The sequence below is a fragment of the Dreissena polymorpha genome, chromosome 2 (assembly GCF_020536995.1).
Source record: "Dreissena polymorpha isolate Duluth1 chromosome 2, UMN_Dpol_1.0, whole genome shotgun sequence".
Lineage (NCBI taxonomy): Eukaryota > Metazoa > Mollusca > Bivalvia > Myida > Dreissenidae > Dreissena > Dreissena polymorpha.
This window is the reverse complement of record NC_068356.1, coordinates 58,866,157-58,880,549: the sequence shown is the minus strand read 5'-3', so window position 1 is coordinate 58,880,549 and position 14,393 is coordinate 58,866,157. Positions and strand designations below refer to the sequence as shown.

The following is a 14,393-nucleotide window of genomic DNA, read 5'->3' as shown; positions in this document are numbered from 1 at the left end:
AATGATCTATACTTCTAACTCCCCTTGCGGGTATTATTGACAGGTGGACCTAGCCTCCAATCTATAAATAGAGGATAACGTCACTATGTTATTGTCTGAAAGATCGTTTGCAAGAGATTGGATCGTTTGATGACACATCGACCTAACCCCCAATCGCATAATCTCGGCCTTTTCCGTCAATCATGATCATGAAAATTTGCCGATCGGGAACCCTCGGACAATTTCGCCGAAGCTTTCAGATTGGATAATATGCCAATCGGGATACCGATTGCACACACCGTCGCCGTTATGGCGGAATTGTCCGAAGGTTCCCGATTGTTTTACCAATCGAAGGCAATCGAAGTACGCTCTGGATAATCGACATGGCAAAATTGCTAAAAAAAGGCGTCGACACTACGGTGAACTGAACAGAAAATTGCGACACGGATCGAGAACGACGATCGATGTATTTTTAATAATTTGCTTCAAAAGCTATTCGATAGGGGTGCGATAGGGGCAGGGACATTGACTTTTAACCGAAAGACATTGCCAGGTTCATATAATATTCCGACCAAGTTGAAAAGATTGTTCGAGGACGAGAAAAGCTGGACAGGCGTTGGATTGAAATTGAAGACATTCATCTTTATCTCGGCAACACACTGGTTCAGAATTCTGGGAAAAGTCTCTAGATGGGTACAAGTTAGTATTTTTATATCTGGAAATGTTCAGAACTGTTCCGTTCTCCATTACCGTAAAGGTTTTATGCTTTATTTAAAATTACTGTTCTGCTCTGTTATTAATATGGTCAAACGGACCGTTATCTATATCCTCAATTATCGTAAAGGTTTTTTTTTTTCGTCTTCTACTTTTAATTCGTACTTCCTACAGTCAATTGCTGACTATTACAGGAATGCCTATTATAGGCAGATGTGGACACTGTCGAGTCCGTTTCCTGGGAAGAACCAGTACTTGGTGTCTATGGAAGAGATAATGAGAAAGCTCCCCGAGTAGGGAGCGAACCCACAGGGTTATGGAGGTTCGGTAAATGACCAGTTCGGTAAATTGATTTATAGAGTAAAAGTCGTGGAGGTTTCGGTAAATTGATTTTATATAGGAGGTATACCTACAACGAGGTGTTAATGACACCTATTATCGGCTTACAATAACATTGGGGGCATTTATTTGCAAACTGTGGATTACTTTTGAGTTGAGTAATTAATGCCATGCCTAAGGTAAAGAAATTTAGTTAATTTTACGATTTAAATAACGCAATACTGTTGTTTGGTTTTTAAATTGGTGCTTTATTTAATTAACAAAATTATAACATAATAGTAAAAATAAGAAATAATGATTTATGGCGGAATAAATGTAAGCTCTGCAATTACGTTTAATGCTATTTTAAAAAGTTTTTATGATTTAAGAATAAAGGTTTCATGTTGAATTTTATATTTATTTATATGTTTTATTATCTTTCTGGTTGCGAAAAATAATCATAGCATCAGCTGGGAGTTACCTACTTTACAATGAAAAATGGAAATCATGAGAATGATCGTTGTAACAGTCATAAACATATACCAAGTAAATAAAACTTCAACAAATTGAAAAACATAAACTGTCCAGCACTTCTTGAGTTTTTTCAAGTGAGCTGTCACAATACAATGTGGACAGATAAAACGAGAATAAGGGATAATAAATGAGAAAGCAAACAAAAGAGCCCTGAGGGCAAAGAAACGTTTACCCGCAGTCTTGAAACCTAACTCGAAATAGACCCTGAAAGGAAATGGATAGGTTGTACCTAATGAACACAGGCAGAACATTCTCTACTGAGAATGATTTCAGGATGTATTTCCACACACAAAAGTTTGGGCTGTACGGTTTCTGAGGACAATGTTTTCAAAACTATTTTGCATTTAGTCTATAATAATAAGTAACGCTTTCCCAGGGAAAAGTTCCAGACAATAATGAATTTATTTAAATCACAGAAAAATTTTTGGAAAGCTAATAATTGATGTTACTCAAATAATAAGGAAACATCTGTACTTTTTAGGAGATTTTTAAATAATGATTGAAATTTGATGGAGACCATCATTCCTTTTAGTTATGAGAACAATCTTTGTAAAGGAACTCTTTATGATGTTACAAACTAACACTGCAGTACCAGAGTAGAATTGTACTATTTAGTCTATGTAAACCATGTGAGGACGATAGGATTTCACACACCAAACATTAAACCCAGGATCTGGAACAATTTGATCAACTTTGAGAGCAGGTCAGGCACAAATCATTCAAGTGATATTTGTTTGTTGAAAATCTCCCATGCCATTAAGGTGGAATTGTATGCACCTACAGACTGAAGGAGAGACAACAAACACGCGATCACAAAACCTCACAATTAACATTGCGTGCTGAGGTGATTCAAAAATGTATGCAAAGTCTGTGCTGTATACCAGAAGTATTAACATTTTGCACTGTCCATCACAAGTATTAACAAATAATAATACAAACACCAATACTTGAATAGTAGGTTTGTGTCAGGAAAATACATTTTGGCAAAAAGGACTTGTGTTAGAACTCGAGCACCCACATCAAGGCATGACTCGTATCCTACATCAATAGCTCACTAGCTGAGCAGAGCATACTCAGGTAAACTAAAGTAAACCTAATCAAAACAAAAATTCTATCTGGAGGATACCAGTAGCTAAAGAAACATCTGTTACAGTTGACCTAGGTAAAGATCCTTCCCATAATTCCTTCCATCCCATGATTCTCCGAAGCATATTGCAGTGGTAAACTTCACCCAAGGGAGATAAATCGTGCTGGTTCTCATCTGAAGAGTCAACATCTCTATAATAGTTGTCCCCCTTTGAAGGACTTGCGCCTCTCATTTGAAAATCCATGTGGAGGTGTTTTTGAAGTTCGTGTTGAGATGCTTTGTAGATTTGACTATGCAAGACTGGCAAGAAGCGGGGTTTTGTGTACATTGTGAGAGTTTCCTGGATCGCATGTGTAGTCACGGAGAGATTTGCAGATTTGCACACATCCGGATACAATGTTTATACAGGACCTGCGTACAAAAAAGGAAACCGTGATGAAAAGAGCCAATAATTATTATAGCATCAATTCATCAAACAGCCTTCTGGTTGTTTTTGTTGTGGATGTTTCAAATAATTAAACAGTATTTCAGCCATATACCGGTAATGGAAGTTAGTTAACCTAATCACACTTTGCAATATTAAACTTAATTTAGTTAATAACAAAATCTAAGTGGTTTAAAAGAACAAACATACTTGCTGGTAAGCAAATAACGCTTTTTATTCAACAAACTGCATAAACAGTTTAACAGTCAACACTTCCCAAGAGGAGTGTGGCTTTAAGTCACATTGAAGGGTCTTGTTCACACATTGTGAAACTTTCAGTTCTCCAACTTCTTGTAACAGATTAAACAATAACAGATCATTGCACATCCAGGAGCAAATTTATACTAATTACGTTGGCTCATACTAAAAATACATTTTTTTAAATGTATAATCATCATTTTAAAGTTTTAAATAAGCGTAAACAACGACAGTCTGTATAGCCAAGAGGTTAAGACAAATCTAAAAGACACCGGTTTCAGCCCTTTCAATGCAACAATTTGTTTTGTCTTCGTAATTTTCTTGTAATTATCATGGAGCTCCACAGGTCCATCTTTAAATTAGATCAAGAAATTTAAGGCAATTATTTAGACATTATATATACTCCATCTGTGAACAAATCTCTTCAATGTGACCAGAAACATTGTCATGAAGTAGGTTGGGATCAAAAGAAAAACGTTGGACTAAGAAAGCAATAACACAGAATATGTATGAAAACATAATGTTAAGGCAAATTATCATTTAAGTCCCAAATCATACAAATATAAGTTGTCCTCCAACTTTAAAATTAATAAATATACTTAAACTGATATACCCCACATCTTAAAGATCATGGGATGCATAAGAACAGGATTTTTAACTGTTTATCAAACATTCAAACATGTTCCTTATGTGTTCATTATACCAACTACAGCCTTCTGTATTTCCGCCTCCTCTGGTGAGAGTTCCCTCCCCTGATCTATAAACTCATCTTTGGTTGCAAGGCACTCCAAGGCATTACTGGCTGTAAACACATGAGAACATCTGTTAAAACAATTTAGTATAAACATAAAGATCAGGGTTCGACACTCAGGCACGTCCGACAGACATTGTCTAGTAAGATCGGTGGTCGGGCTAGTAAAACTGCGGGCTAGCTTGTCCGACTGGTCGTACATAAAAAAAATCTGTACTGATTCATATAACTATAACTAACTGCTGTGAAAACCTTTATTTTTAATGTGTTAAATTACTCTTGTATCCGTTATTTACATTAAAACAAAACTTGTGTATTTAAATAAACGCGGAGCATTCACATGATACATCTCTATTTTTAGACGCAAAGGAGAGCTTCCTGTAGAAATTGCTTGTTTCCATTAGGTCACAATATACTTCAAGATTTCCTACACAAATTCAATGTGAAAGCAATAACTTTAACAAAAATAAAGTCAAACTTTTGCGCATAGACATCCCCATAACCATACCTTTTCTTAAAGAGCATTCCAAGCCGCAATTATTTAAACAATAAAAAAGGGGGGTCATACGTTATGCAAGAAAGAACTCGACGCGAATCAGCGGTCACTGTTTTATGGCCATCTATTTACCGGCTTCGTACCAGTTGAGAAGGGTTTCCCGCCATCTGTCAAAGTCTCATGTAGTCTCCAACCTTCAAGCAAAAGAGTGAATTTTTGTTAAACATCAATGTTTTCCCTACCACATGCACAAAGAAACATTCTAAAATAAAGCCATGGCATGTGCCCCTACAGAGAATTGTGTCTTCTTATAAATGATGTTCATGTTATTAGAGAGTATAGCATGCACTCCAAAATATTTTAGTATATTGTAACCTAAAGGAGAAATTTATTCTGATTAAAATGTGTTTTTCTTGCATATTATTATCTTCCTATGCATATTGCAGCAAAATATTAGGTTTGGCTGGATTCTGTCCATTTGGCCATTTTATATCATATTTTCACACGCAGGTGTTTTCGGTCCGAAGAAGGCAATTTTAGGCCTGTTAAAGCTTAAATGTCCCTTTAAGATTTAAAGTTGTTGTGTTCAATATATGCAACAAAATACCAAAACAAACCAAATGGACAGGCATGTGGGGCATATGCGGGGTGGGGAAAGAATGAATTTGGTAGATATTTTCACTCAAAGCAATTTTGATAATGCCTTTTTTGTCCTTTTTTTTTTTAAATCACACCCCAAAAATGTCAATTTCAAAGCAAAAAAAATCCAATTTAATCACAGACAATAAGCAAATTGGTGAAAATGAGAGATCAAAGATACTTTGAAGTGTAGAAATCAATAAGCTTCCAATAACTTGTTGTTTCGCACCAATAAAAGTGTAAAATCTTGAAAGCGCTTTGTTGCTCGGAGCCAATTTGTTTACAAGCTGCAAATGATATATTCTAGCATATAATGTCATGGGTGCCTTTAAACTGCAGAAGATGGTCAATATTCACTGCCAGCTCTCATTAAGAGGTTAAAGATAATACAAAATGTCATGTTTTGGGCACAAAATAAGTACTTTTGACTATTTTTATGGTGGCAATCTGGTCAAAATGGGGCTTCATAACCGAGCCAAAGACAAAAATGCTCATTTTGGGGGTCCAGAATGGAAGCAAAGGTTAAAATGAACAAGACACACACATGTAGGTAAGCATTAAAAGCTTAGAAATGAGGTTTCATGTTGTAACAGGGACAGAAAGGCAGCTCAGATCAATGCAAGCTTCCTGAAAGGGGTTTCTGGAACTTCTTCTGGGGACACAGCTTCCCGCAGAATTCTCAACACAACAAAGATCATTGATCCATGTCACCTTTGTATGAAAAGACAAGCGAATAAGGTCAATACTTCCTTAAATCACTGAATGAGAGAAGCATGTACCAAATAAAAAACAAAACTGGTTGCTGAAATGCCAAATTTTGGCAAAAAGATCCCTCTAAGGTTAATAATGAAGGGGAAACTTGCTACAACAATCCTATGTTTAAGTCGGACGCCACATCCTTTCAAGCCGGGACCATGACTGTAAGCATATTGTGAGAAAACAATACAAAACACAAGCTAATTGTAGGGTTACAAGTAGCATATCAACTCAGATGTACTGCATACATGCTTAGGAACAAGGATAAACCAGTTAAGTGCCAACTTCCGCTGCCAACAAAGCATGAGCTTTACGTGTCAGGACGCGGAGCTATCAATACAAACTGCACGGGGAATTGCACGACGGCAAGGATTTGAGTGACCACAAACCTTATTATGACAGTAGTTCACACCTTAAGCATCATAACTATGCTTATTTGCTTGTGTACATGATAATAATCTAGTATTATTACCTGTTTTGCCATCGACAACCCTTCTCCAGTTGCCCTCGGCTAAGTCCCAGACATCTCTCTACCTGAAAAGGTCAAAATACCCAATAGAAATAGGTATAAAATGAAAAAAAGAAAATGCATTTATGTATTGTATGTGTATTTCTATGAATAATAGCAAGTGATAAAGCTTGTTATGTTCATGATTGAACTAAATATGAAAGCTGGCTCAGTTAAGTGTCTGCTGCACTGTCCAAACTGTAAAAATGTTCGCCATTCCATGTCGGTGAAATGGGGCTCTGTTTGAATGTTCATGCTTTACGCACAAGCTATTGTTGCGTTACTGGATCACAAAGTCCCTGGTGTTGAATTCTGACTTCATGTTGCACATTAACGCTACACGGTCAACCAAAATGCCTTTGAATTTAAGTCGGAAAGCAATTTAGCCCTTATTCGCCTATATAAGGGTGGGGGTCAACTTGAAAAACAACTATTCCAGATCAAATAATCTGAATTCATGCATTTAATGCACGTATATTCTTCTCTTTTGCTAAGAAATGACCAAATATCAGCTTTCCCAGTCATATTTTGCACTTGCAGATGATATTTCATTTTTACCTAAAGTTAGTTTAGGTCACAATATACTAAAAGATTTCCTACACAAATTCAATGTGAAAGCAATAACTTTAACAAAAAATAAAGTCAAACTTTTGCGCATAGACATCCCCATAACCATACCTTTTCTTAAAGAGCATTCCAAGCCGCAATGATTTAAACAATAAAAAAGGGGTCATACGTTATGCAAGAAAGAACTCGACGCGAATCAGCGGTCACTGTTTTATGGCCATCTATTTACCGGCTTCGTACCAGTTGAGAAGGGTTTCCCGCCATCTGTCAAAGTCTCATGTAGTCTCCAACCTTCAAGCAAAAGAGAGAATTTTTGTTAAACATCAATGTTTTCCCTACCACATGCACAAAGAAACATTCTAAAATAAAGCCATGGCAAGTGCCCCTACAGAGAATTGTGTCTTTTTGTAAATGATGTTCATGTTTTTAGAGAGTATAGCATTGCACTCCAAAATATTTTAGTATATTGTAACCATTAGTAAAGTTGTAATGAATATTAATGATTTTCTGCAGTGTCGTAAAACTGTAGAGCATGATTTTACAACTTCTATTGAAAATCGGTATCGTCAATGTAAACATTTTTGCGTAGCAGACAAGAGAGGGTAATTTAAAGAATGGCTTTGTTCAAGTTCGGATTTTCGTCCGACAAATCAGTTAATAAAAAAGAATCCGACGCTTAAACTGACACGAAACGTAAATATGAAGAAACACGAAAACGTCAATTTTATCCTAGATGGAAAATCGAGTCAGTTCCCATGGATTGAATTTGAAAAAAAATCTGGTGTTCACTGATTATTTACTGATAAATCCTGATTAAACAGTTACATGACACAATTGTGTTCATTTGCTATGTAATTTGTGGTCTAGTAGACATCAGGTTCGGGCTAGTACATTTTAAGAGGAGCTGGTCCGACGGTCTTGCTGTAAAAAAAGTTAATGTCGAACCCTGTAAAGACAATCTTACAGAAATAATTGTAAACAAAACTATTGCCAAGCAATATATGTCCCCTACCGGTGAAACACCATTATTTTCAGATTAAAAAAAAATATATATATATTTGTTGCCATAGCAACCAGATTCTTGATGTAGGAACAAAATGAAAAGACCTGCATAATCAAAATATTACCATCTGTCCATGTTTCAAGTTTCATGAAAAAATATGAAGAACTTTTAAAGTTATCGCAGGATCCAGAAAAAGGTGACGGACAGACTGACAGACAGACGCACAGAGCGCAAACCATAAGTCCCCTCCGGTAGGGGACAATAAATATAGTGTTTGCTTTACATTCAAAATCTGTACATTAGTTATTGCATTGATGATTTTAAGTGTGTTTCATCAAAGAATGTACACAATAAATGGAATATTTTATTATGCCCCCATTCGAAGAAGAGGGGGTATATTGCTTTGCTCTTGTCGGTCGGTCGGTCGGTCCGTCCGCCAGATGGTTGTAAGACGATAACTCAAGAACGCTTGGGCCTAGGATCATGAAACTTCATAGGTACATTGATCATGACTCGCAGATGACCCCTATTGATTTTGAGGTAACTAGGTCAAAGGTCAAGGTCACGGTGACTCGAAATAGTAAAATGGTTTCCGGATGATAACTCAAGAACGCATACGCCTAGGATCATGAAACTTCATGGGTAGATTGATCATGACTTGCAGATGACCCCTATTGAATTTGAGGTCACTAGGTCAAAGGTCAAGGTCACAGTGATTCGAAATAGTAAAATGGTTTCCGGATGATAACTCAAGAACGCATATGCCTAGGATCATGAAACTTCATGTGTAGAATGATCATGACTCGCAGATGATCCCTATTGATTTTCAGGTCACTAGGTCAAAGGTCAAGGTCACGGTGACCCGAAATAGTAAAACGGTTTCCGGATGATAACTCAAGAACGCATACGCCTAGGATCATGAAACTTTATGGGTAGATTGATCATGACTCGCAGATGACCCCTATTGATTTTCAGGTCACTAGGTCAAAGGTCAAGGTCACGGTGACCCGAATATAGTAAAATGGTTTCCGGATTATAACTCAAGAACGCATATGCCTAGGATCATGAAACTTCATGGGTAGATTAATCATGACTCCATATGACCCCTATTGATTTTCAGGTCACTAGGTTAAAGGTCAAGGTCATGGTGACCTGAAATAGTAAAATGGTTTCCGGATGATAACTCAAGAACGCAAACGCCTAGGATCATGAAACTTCATGGGTAGATTGATCATGACTCGCAGATGACCCCTATTGATTTTCAGGTCACTTTGTCAAAGGTCAAGGTCATGGTGACCTGAAGTAGTAAAATGATTTTCGGATGATAATTCAAGAATGCATATGCCTAGTCAGTGAAAACCAAGATTTGGTCAGGGAAAAGTCAGTGAAAAGTCGGGGAATTTTATTTCATCAGGTTGGTGGCAACCCTGATAAACTACATAGCAACTTCATATTTGGCTTACTGGGGGGCATTGTGTTTCTCAAAGAATCTTGTTGTTGTTGTGTTAGGATGTTTGTATACTGACACCGTAAATGTGCGCTATACAAACAATTGGAACACCACAGTCATGTAATATTCGTTATAAATTCAAATTATTTACAGGTACTTGTTAAACGAAAAAACATTTGCAAATTTGCTGGCCAAGAATGTTAATAACTGGTAACAACATTTTTACCTCTTGTAAAGCACTACATTCAAAGTTGTTTTCTTCTGCACAAATGTTTACTGGCCCATCTTGAAAAAGAAGGAAAAATGATTTGTTTGTGTTTATGTTAAAATAGGAAAAGCTATGTAAACAGGAAATATTCCACCCAAAGTAAGATTTGTGTAAATACTTTACATAACTTTGGAATTTTACGTTACCGATTACTTCTTATCACAGGCAACTGCTCATCTTTAAGACTTGTGAACTGGATATGTGGCCATTAACCTTAAAAATGTTCTTTATTGAACACACACTCAATGAAACAAGAAATAACCAAACCCCAATAGGCTGTTAGGATATAGGATATACATGTATACAAGTAATAAGTGACTAGCATATTTAGGGAAAGTTTGATAACGGTTCAATAAAACCTGTAAGACTTAGAGAGCGGAAAGCCGTCTGCCCATCCATCCACCAAAGGTGATCTTATAATATTTCATGTCAAGAAGTATAAAAAGGAAAATAATATTGCAATTTAGGAATATTATTATTATCATCATCTGCCAAGTGCCAAAAACTGAAGATATTTTTTATAAAGCTAAAACAACAGCTTTAAAATAACCATTGTGTCTTTATTGCTTCATTGTTGGGAGTTATTACGGTTAATATTTTACTGAGACAATGTCAAACGTTTTGTAGATTATTTTGATAAATATGTTTGTATAAGGGCTACTCACTGTGACACTTATAGGACATGGGTTCAATAACCAGTCTTGGCACATGTGAGGTTGGTTGGATGTCAGATGACATACTAAGATGCTGGATAAGCAAATTTGTTTACGTACCATGTTTTTGTTACCATAAATTAACAAGGCTCTGTAGAAATCAGCCAGTTAAATCCTTGCATCATGACTTCAATTGTAGCATTGAGAAGAAGAGCCCATAACAGTTTCCTTCCGAATGTCACAACTGTGAGGTATCTAGGGGGAATCCCTATTTGCAACACTTCAGACTGGCAATGAGGCTTCCTGAAATAGTGGCAGGAATGTTTGTTAAATTGTATTTCATAGGTATAATGTTCACATAATGTTCTATCTATCTTATATACAGTATCTGTCAGTCCTTTGTAACTTATGCTGCATAAAAACATTGCACATGTTCGCTCACAGCAATAACTTTGGAAGTTTTTCAATTGTATCTATTAACAGCTTGTGCAAGAGCTAACAAAAAACCTGTAAAAGGGACACAGCTCATTCAGCATTGTGCAATATACCATGATCCAGCGTTCTCTCTTACCAAAGAACAATTCAACCACAAATGTTCAGCAACATACAATCACAAACCATTTGGAAACATGAGGACTTCATATGTTGTGGCATGGCAGACTTTTAAGTAACCTGCCTGAAAACTGATATTCTAGTGGTACTAAAGAATTATCATTTGTGTCTAAAACCATGTTTATCATTTTATTATATTGGAAAATGTATTGAATAGACAATCTGAATCACATTTGCTTTTTCTCCAATTCAGAATTACTTATGTACAATGAAAAACCCTACATTTTGGCCTAAGTCACAGCAAAAAAAAAACACTACTGTCCTTCATTCTTGTCTATTATCACATTAAGTATTTCCGTGGTAAATAGGAGAGATAGCACTAAAATTAAATTAAACGAGAATCAAAAAAGATTTGATACACCATCAGCAAAAAAGATCTGATACAACATCAAAAGAAACAATCAATGAAGTTAATATCATTTTTAATAATTGGAAATTCATGACACATAAATAAATAAATATCTTGGTTATTTGGAAGCACTGATCAAATTATTTTAATGCAAAAAATGTCAGTTTCACCACAAATATAATCAAAATAAATAAGTGGTGACTGTGTGCAACCCCAAGAATTTTAACAATATTAATAATGTCTGACCCAAGCACTTGCAAGCAGATGTACACTTTTTGTTTAAGTGAAGGAGATGAATGGGAAAATTTATTTAAAATGGTTTTGTAGTTGATTTTGGCTTCAAATGACGGATTCCATCATGAAAGGACACTCATTACCAAGAATCAATTGATATTGGCATAGAGAGATGTTTTCTTTCAGATTTAACAAGTAGGTCACGAGTGTTTGTTGGTAAACAATAGCCAGGGTGCATACATGAAATACTGCCAGAATAGCTGACCAGCTAGAAAACAGGGTTAGAGTATAAATCAGGGCCCTCACACTACTTTTGGGGAAGGGGTCCGCAGCCCTTAGGAGGGGGAATTTTCGCGGCGTTTCCCTTTTTGGGGGATTTTTTTACTTACTCTCTCATTATTACATTTGTACATGTTTGCACTATATTCATTGCATTTTTTATAATTTAGTATGTTTGCAAAGATTAAATTCAAATAGAATTGAGATATAATAATCATTAGACACATCTTTCTATTAAAAAAAAAAAAAAAAATTTTTTTTTTTTTAGGGGGAATTTTTCCCCCAAAAAGGAGAAAAAAGTATACTTTTCAGGTGGGGGACTGCCGCCAAAGTTCGGCGGCAGATTTAATAGATTGAGGGCCCTGTAAATAGATGATTATTTTTTTTTAAGAGCAAATTTCCAGCCTTCAGTAATGTCTTCAAACAGTTGCTTTCAAAATATACAAGCTACTTAACTAACAAAACAATTTAGTTATGATAAATTTACTTAAAATCTTTACATTTTCCCAAAGAGGTGAGAAAAATGCTGTTATGAAATTCACAGGCACTACTGACTAGGCATAAGTTGCTCCCCCCAACCAGCTATTACCCCCTACCAAAACCCTCAAAATTGTCCATTTTTTATACGAAACATTATACAGACAATTGTTATACGAATTCAATGTGAATGACTGTCCAACCAAATTATGCAAGCTTGCAATGTATTTTCGTGGTAGCCAGATCGATTCAAGGAAACGTTTTTGCAAGTTTGCAGTTTGATGACTGCTGTATGATAGACTTATGTGAAAAGGCATTGATTTATTCATTAAGAATGAAGTCTTTTGCATTGTTTAATACCAATAGTTTGCGAATCAGTTGAAAATTGATAGAGTAGTGAGCTTCTGATATTGGCTGGTGTCACATACCTTGCTATATGTATATATATAATATAAGTAAACAAAAATTAACTAACATTTTTTGTTTTGAAATTTTGTTAAACACATTGACAATTTTGGGGGTTTTGGGAGGGGGTAGCAGCTTGATAATGGGGAGCAACTAATGCTGATAATGCTGAGTGAGAGTGATGAAAACGTTATGAGTAATGTAACAGCAAAATACACAATTTTCTGTGGTGATATACGTTAAATCAAGTATGCTGAAATAAATTTAAAATAACGATAAACATCAAAAACGAATTATGAAATCACTACTATTCGACATTGGTTTCTAATTGAATCAACTTCCGAAATATATACTGTCCGAAACGCAAGCATTAAACGTAGTATAATTGTTTGGTCATAATGTCCTTGTTTTATTAAAAACAAAAAGAACAAATTACTCAAGGATATAATTTCCTGATTACAACACGATTGTTTTACCTTTAAATTGCAATTAAAACAAAGAGTAAGGTCTAAAAACAACACCATTAATAAAGTTCTTGAAAGTGATCTCCCCTGATTAGTTGTCACTGGGGTGTCAGACTATTCACCCCAAGACAATTCACGCCCTGGACAATTCACCCCCAGAATTTGATTTCCTTGGACAATTCACCCCCAAAGACAATTCACCCCAAGACAATTCACCCCCATACTTTTTAAATGATATTTTTTGTCATTTGCCTAAGTCATATTTGATTATAAGTTGGGGACGATTGAACTTTACCAGTACGTACAAAAGAATGGAAAAGCGTATAATTGTATCTTTGCTATGCGCGCAGCACCTAACACCTAGCGAAACCCCTAATAATCCTTTTTGTAATATATATATTCCTTAGTATCGGGGGCTACCGTCCCAAACCCCCGCTTTGTCAATAGTGGAAAACAACTGCGTGCCGGTAAAGTTCAATCTTGCCATAAGTTGTGAGCAGATGTTTTGGGGTTATAATCCCGGGGTTATAATTTTGACTTTGCAGCTCAATTTTGACGTGAAAATAATGAAATGCAGTATGTAAATGAAAGATGACATTGTGATTTTGTCACATGGAATGCAACCAATGTATTTTTTTATAAACTGTGTGACAACATATAAAATTGAAATTCTACTTAAATGTACCCCGGGTACTCTTAAGTATACTTAAATGTACACCGGGTACGGAAAATATACTGAAACATACCCAGAAATTCTAACGCTAAATTGGGCTCGATTGGTCATTGTCGGCTCGGGTACTACTTAAATGTACCCCGGGTACTCTTAAGTATACTTAAATGTACTCAAGGTACGGTAAATATACTGAAACGAACTCGGGAATTCTAACGCTAAATTGGTCGTTGTCGGATTTTTCATCAAATTAATTATGGTCATAAGTATGTCGATATTATATAACATTTCGTCTCTATATTATCGGAACTACTGTTCAAAAAGCATTTTGAGTAAGTTTTTTTTCAAAGAGAATTTTGTTTCGTATTCCGTAGCGCTTTTTACAACATGGGATTTTAGTCGGGAATAAATATCGGGTACATTATAAAATGGCCTGGTACGTGTGAGCATATTTACCAAAACCGGGGTACATTTAAGTATACTTAAGAGTACCCGGGT

General features: G+C 35.8%; 1 long non-coding RNA gene across 1 annotated transcript in view; it reads left to right on the top strand.

The window, feature by feature from the left end:
- Positions 1 to 498: 498 nt before the first annotated feature.
- The window catches only part of LOC127867191 (uncharacterized), a 234,316-nt gene continuing 220,421 nt past the window's right edge, over positions 499 to 14,393 (top strand). Inside the window, exon 1 of the long non-coding RNA XR_008043354.1 lies at positions 499 to 678. This is a non-coding gene — a long non-coding RNA (uncharacterized LOC127867191). The remainder of the gene's footprint in view (positions 679 to 14,393) is intronic.